The sequence below is a fragment of the Lontra canadensis genome, unplaced genomic scaffold, assembly GCF_010015895.1.
Source record: "Lontra canadensis isolate GAN:19392208 unplaced genomic scaffold, GSC_riverotter_1.0 scaffold25, whole genome shotgun sequence".
In the NCBI taxonomy this organism is placed as follows: domain Eukaryota; kingdom Metazoa; phylum Chordata; class Mammalia; order Carnivora; family Mustelidae; genus Lontra; species Lontra canadensis.
In genome coordinates this window covers 15688288-15694517 of record NW_022631019.1, presented here as the reverse complement: position 1 = coordinate 15694517, position 6230 = coordinate 15688288, and positions in this window count along the sequence as shown.

The following is a 6230-nucleotide window of genomic DNA, read 5'->3' as shown; positions in this document are numbered from 1 at the left end:
GTTCAGCTGTCTGCTCACTGCCAGGGAAAATGCTACCCCTCACTGGCAGAGGCCAGACCCAGACAAAGGAAGCAGGAGAGACCCTCCCCCTCCAGAGTCAGGGCAGAGCCACTCTACTCGGCCCCCAAACCCTGTTGCCAGAACCAGGGAACTGGCAGGCCCAGGCTGGATGCTGGTATTAAAGATACTGTCCCTAGGATTAGAAGTAAGAGGGTCTGTGTCCATTCACAGGCTTTACCTCTCCACCTGCCTAGGGGCTCTCTCAAAGCTGCCCAGCCTGGGTTTCTCAAGGGTATGATCTCTGTAAAGCAGACTAGAGTCTAGGAAGCTCTGCCCAGCCCTACTGCTACCACCGCCAGCATCTCAAAGGCCAAAGGGACCCACAACCACAGGAAAATGGAGCTTCCTTGGACACACCTAGCTCCAAACCATCCCAAATAAAGAGGGGAGAACCAGCACATGCCTGATGTAGCCCACCCACTCTGGAAGCTGGCCAGAGGATCCAAGTCCTGCCCGAAACCCTCTCCACTAGTCTCCACAAGACAAAGATGATGTCCTCTGAGGCCTAGGACTGGATAAGCCCCAGCTCTGGATGCTGCTACCCCCTCTGCTACCCTACCCCATCTTCTAATTTTTATACTAGGCCCCTTGCCATTGTAACATCCCCACGAAATAGTCTGATGCACGATAAAATGATTATTTCTTTATCTTGCAATTGTGAAAGTGTCTTTGTTTGCAGAAAAAGGAGGAGAGAGACATGGGGAAGGACATGGGAAAAGCAGATAACCAGTTCACAGTCTAGATATGGGGACGCTCCCTGCCCTCTTTCCTTCTGAGTAACTGGTTTGATGGCCACATGAAAAGAAGCCACCTGTGTGCTGTCTGGAATCCCCTGTAACACAAGAGGCTCTACCTGCACGCACATCATGGGGCCACGATCAGCTACTTAGGCCTTGGCCAGAGCTAAGGCCTCAGAATGCTTTTTGAGCACTGACAGAGGAGGAACAAAGACAATGACAGAGGAGGGTCTGGTGAAGTGGGTGCCAACCGAGAAGGTAGGGAACAAATCGAAAAGAACTTAGTTCCTGCCCAAGGACACAGGAATCCAAGGCCTTTGGCTGGAAGTCTACTCCAGAATTGGAGCCTGGTCAGGATGAGAAGTCTGGATGGAAAACTCCACGTAACCCAAGTCAGAGCTGACGGGAAGAACCAAGGTGGCTTCGTGGGAACGTCAGTCTAGTGAAGTCCTCGTCCTAACCAAGGGGGCCGTGACCTGTCCTCCCCAGCCCCCGCCCCCCTGCAGCAAATTCACATGTCTGGGAGCAGGTAGGCAACTATATGCCTGCTTTCCAAAAGTTTAGTGGCATATAAAAGGGCTGAAGCAAGTTCTTCCAGGAGAGCAGAGGTGCACACTGATTGGTGAAGAACTGGGGAAGGGGATAATGGAGGGAGGGAAGGGTCTAGGATATGGATGGAGAGAAAAGGACACCTTATTCCGAAATCAGGGTCACGTCAGAGAGAAAGGAACAGGTCATGCAGGGAGTCCACGAGGGCCAAGCAAAGAAGGTGAAGGTCTCCATGCCCAACCATTTCCTACAACTGTGAAAAGGGCCCAGGCTTTATAATCAAACCGACATGGGCTGGAGTTGCAGTGCTGTCACTTCTTCACTATATGGAAAATCGAGGAATTCACTGTTCCTCTCTGGGACTTATTTTCTTCATTTGTAATATGGGCCTGCTCCCCCTGCCCCAAATTCAAGTGAGGCTAAATAACCAGTTTCTTGGGGATGTTAAATCAAATCTGTAAAGCTCAACAAATGGCAGCTACTATTGTAAATATTATTATTCCCTTTTCAGGAATGTCGGAGGCAGTTAAGGTGGCTCTAAAATTGAGGGGGCCAAAGAGGAGATGGAACAGGAGGAAATCAGGGATAGTTGAGGGCTGAAGACAGATGATCCTACTTTGGCCCCTTCCCCAAAATCAGAAACAGACATGTCTCAGGACAGAGATCCCCAGCCAGGAGACAAGAGAACCCATGGGGTCAGAATACCCAGGCAGCAGCAAGCAAGGCAACGGCAAGGCAGCCCAAAGCGCCAGCAGGAGAGGCCGAACCAAGTTCTCAGTATGGCTGAGAAGCAGAGCCAGGACTGGGAACAGGAGGAGGAAGGAATGTCAGAACTACAGGAAGCCTATATAGTGGGGCCCAGGGGCTCCGCCTACGAGCATGGAAAGCTTTCAGGACTCCCAGGTACTGTCAGCTCATGGAGAGCCTGTGTCCAGATCCATTCTTGACAGCTGTCTGTCTCACAACTCAGGCCTGAAGGTCTCTGGGAAAGCTGAGAGACCATGATAAAGTGGACCTCCTTCTCAGCACCTGCTTGACAGCAGTGGCCCAAGAGCTGTCTGGGGAGACCAGGGGCAGGGTGTGAGATGGGTCTTCGGCCAAGGAAGGGCCAGAGAACACAGGTAGACAGAGGGTAGAAGGAAATACAGGGTTCCTGGCAACTGAGAGGGGCTAAGAAAGACTGAGAAACAGAGTGAGGGAAAGCCAGAAGGTGGGAGGACAGACACAGGAACAGAAAGGAAGACACACAAGGAGAGCACAGTGCTGAGGGACCAAAGGGCATCTCGGGCAGAGGAGCCCAGCAGCTTCCTGACAAAAGGAGAAACTGCTGAGCTTCTGAAGGCATCTGACTCCAGAAAGGAGGAGGGGGTCTAAGGGATGTGGGGGAAGGGGCCAAGTATGGCCTGGCCTGGCCCAGGCAATGACTTCATAGGCATCTCCCCCCACTCCTTCCTGAGCCGCCAGCCCTGGTGACCCCCTGCCCACATCTCAAGGGGCTAGGCCAAGCAGGCGCTGACAGGGGAGAGAAGGGGCCCTCCTGGGCTGGGCCCCCAAGCCTGGCATAGCGCCTGCTGGGGAGGAGGGGCCTAGAGGCCCAGCCCTTGTCAGCATCCCGGCCGGCACTTCGGAGGCAATTAGCAGCCCAGCTGAGCTAATCCCCCGCCTGGCGAGGCCAACACAAACAGGCCCAGGCCGGGTGCACACTCGCCTCCCTGTTTGCTGAGGGGCCCAGTGGTCCGCCAAGAATAACACCAATAACCCGGGGCCTTCTCTAGGTTAAGAGGAGGACCGGGGCTTGCTGGAGAGCGGACAGTGCCCGACAGAGCACACTCTGGCCAGGCGCCCTGGCTGCCCCAGAAAGGCAGCCACTGTTCCCAAGCCTGGGGCCAGCCGGGAAGAGGAAGCTGGACACAAGGAGCCATCTACTCTGATTCAGCACCCATCCCCACCTCAACCCAGGCCACCTGTGAGGGAGAAGGGCCAACTCAGGCCTGTGCTGCCTTGGCCAGCCCGGCAACAGAGCATGCTGGACACAGGAGCCCAGAGGCAATTCAGACCCGCACCCTGCCCTCGAGGGGTTCACGGTCTAGTAAGAGACCACACTGTATATGACCTTGGAGCAGGGCCAGTCTCTAGTCCCATAAGCAAACTCCCAGACTTATTAAGAAGGCTACAGTAGAAGCCCCACAACTGAGAAGACCAAGGGGGACCCCAGAGAAGATAAAAACTGAGCTCCAGAAACCTATACATGGGGGATACAGCACCAAGGGAGACAGGAGGGATCCAGAACAAACTCTGGCACAGACTGGTCCTGGACCAGGAATTACTAGACATAATTAGTTCAACCCAGCAACCACTGGGAGAGCCCAGGCCCAAGACAAGACCCTACTCCTACCCCCGACTTCCTGATTCCACCTCCCAGTCTTCAGCAGGATAGCATCGCCTTTTTGAGCCAAACCTTCTATTCTCAGTTTGGTTCCTCACCTACCCAGGTTCTTCTGGACTTTGTAGCAACATCAAGAACTGCAGCCTCCTTGGAGCTTCCACTTGGGAAAAGTGACACAGCCTCCTGAGATGAGCCAGGCCCCTCGGGACACTGTGCCAACCATCAGAAGGAACCAGCACCATCGCTCACTGAGAATCTGCTGACAAAAGGGTCAAGTCCACACTAACCATCACCCACCAGCATTACCCCGCAGCACGATTACAAGCAAGCAATGGAACATATGTATTTCCTATTGCATAAACCAGCTGAGAGGCTGGTGTGTGACTTAACCCCATTTCACAGATAAGGAGACTGAGACCCACAGAAAGAAGAGACTTGCATACAACCAGAGCCCACACCTTCAGGCTCCTAGTCAGGATGTAGTGTGTCATCAGGCCTCTTCTCTAATCCCACAACCATCTCCACCTTCCCTCACCCCACTGCTGGCCTAGACTGACCTTTGATAGTCCTGGGCCAAAGGGCCTCAGAGCCTTGAGCCCAGCACTCCCCACAAAGCAGCATTATGTCTCTGGCTGGGCTAAGGTCAAGTCTATCACTCTGCTGGGGACCTACACATTGCTCTGTAGGTTTCATGCCCCAGCTTTCCCTGGGGCAGAGAGTGAGGAAGGCTGGAGTCACACTGCCAAGGCTGACAAAGCCAGAGCCGGCAACAGCAGCCCCGCCCTGGCTGGTGTGGCGGAAGGTATAGGTCTGGTGCCCAGCCCCCCAGACAGGCTATTGGGTTCCTAACCACACCCAAGAGGGGCTGAGAATCCACAGCCTGAACTCTCTCCGGGGTATTCCCATGCCTCCTCTAGAACACCTAACCTGGACCAAGGTATAGAAAACGGTATAGAGGGCTCCTCATCCCCTTCAGTTCAGACAAAAAGAAAGGCATTTTTCAAAAAGATCTTTTACTAAGAAACTGAAGAAAAGCAAACAGATCATAAGCACACAGAAACCAGAGGATTGGGGCACCTGGGTGCCTCAGTGGGTTAAAGCCTCTGCCTTTGGCTCAGGTCATGATCCCAGGGTCCTGGGATCGAGCCCCACATGGGGCTCTCTGCTCAGCAGGGAGCCTGCTTCCTCCTCTCTCTGCCTGCTTCTCTGCCTACTTGTGATGTCTGTCAAATGAATAAATAAAATCTTTAAAAGAAAAGAAAAGAAAAGAAAAGAAAAGAAAAGAAACCAGCGGATTCCAAGGCAGAACTTAAACAGCCCCTAACCAGACCCCTATAGATGCCACCTGTCTCTCCCTTCCCACCACGTGCGGTCTCTCCCAGACATCAGGACCCCGGGTGTCACTCTAGCTCCACTGCTGACAGCCTGGGGAATGTGAAGCAAGTTAAAACCTCTGAATCTCATCAGTTAAAGAGAGGTGAGGAGCAGAGCCAAAGTGGACCCAATTCTAATTCCAAAGCCTCTACTCTACACGGCCCCCACCCCGACCCTGTCATTTTGGAGAACCAACTGGAACACTGAATGGGGTGATACTAATGTTTGTCATCAGCCAGCACCTGGCTCTTTCTTGAAGACAGAGGGAAACTGTGTGCTAGGGTGTGAGGATAGCAGTTTCCTGGCCCCATAAGGGTGCAGTGACACTCCAGTTTGCTGGGTCTCTCTTCTCCTGGGAGTCTTTCCATCCCTTCTCCTCCCTTCTCCCAGCACCTCCTGCAGCCTGGGCCTCCTCCTCACCACCATCCCGGACAGCGGCTGGAGCCACCTGGGAAGCTTCAGAAAAGGCTGATGGTTATCGCGGCCAGGACAGGGCGAGCTGCTGCCCCTCTGATTCATCACAGAGCTGGAATAAATCCAGAGAAGTGACCAAGAGGATGCAGGGCTGCTGCTAAGAATTCAGATGCTTCAGTCTGGGAAGAGGGAGGCTGAGAGAGAGGGTAGCTCAGTCACTCATCAAAGGGGGCTTCGGGGAGGGGACTTTAGACTCATTCCTCAGAAGAGCAGGCACAGCGTGGTGCCAGAAGCCTGAGCACCAACGTTGCACTGATCTGGGAATGAGTCTCCTCAGGCCTCTTGTGAGCTGGAAGACCTCTGATAAGTTAACCCCCAACAGTCCCCACTGCCCTTCCCCCCATGCCATTTCTAAAGCTACTGTGGGAAATGAAGTGTAATATAGACAGTGTCCAGTCAACAGTCGCCTGGCCCATTACCCACTTCTGCCGTAGGACATGCACACTCTCCTTCCCACCGGGCCAGGCAGCACAGCCATACGTGTGATGAGAGCAGCCCCCCCACCACACACACCCCACCCGTCTGCTCTCAGGGACCCACCTGCAACCACAGCAAGAGTCAGTGGGATAGGAGGGCCCCAGCATGGTGAGGAGAGAAGCAGGTTACTCCCCTCCAACTTGCTCTCAAGCATCAGAACCCCCCTGTCTAGC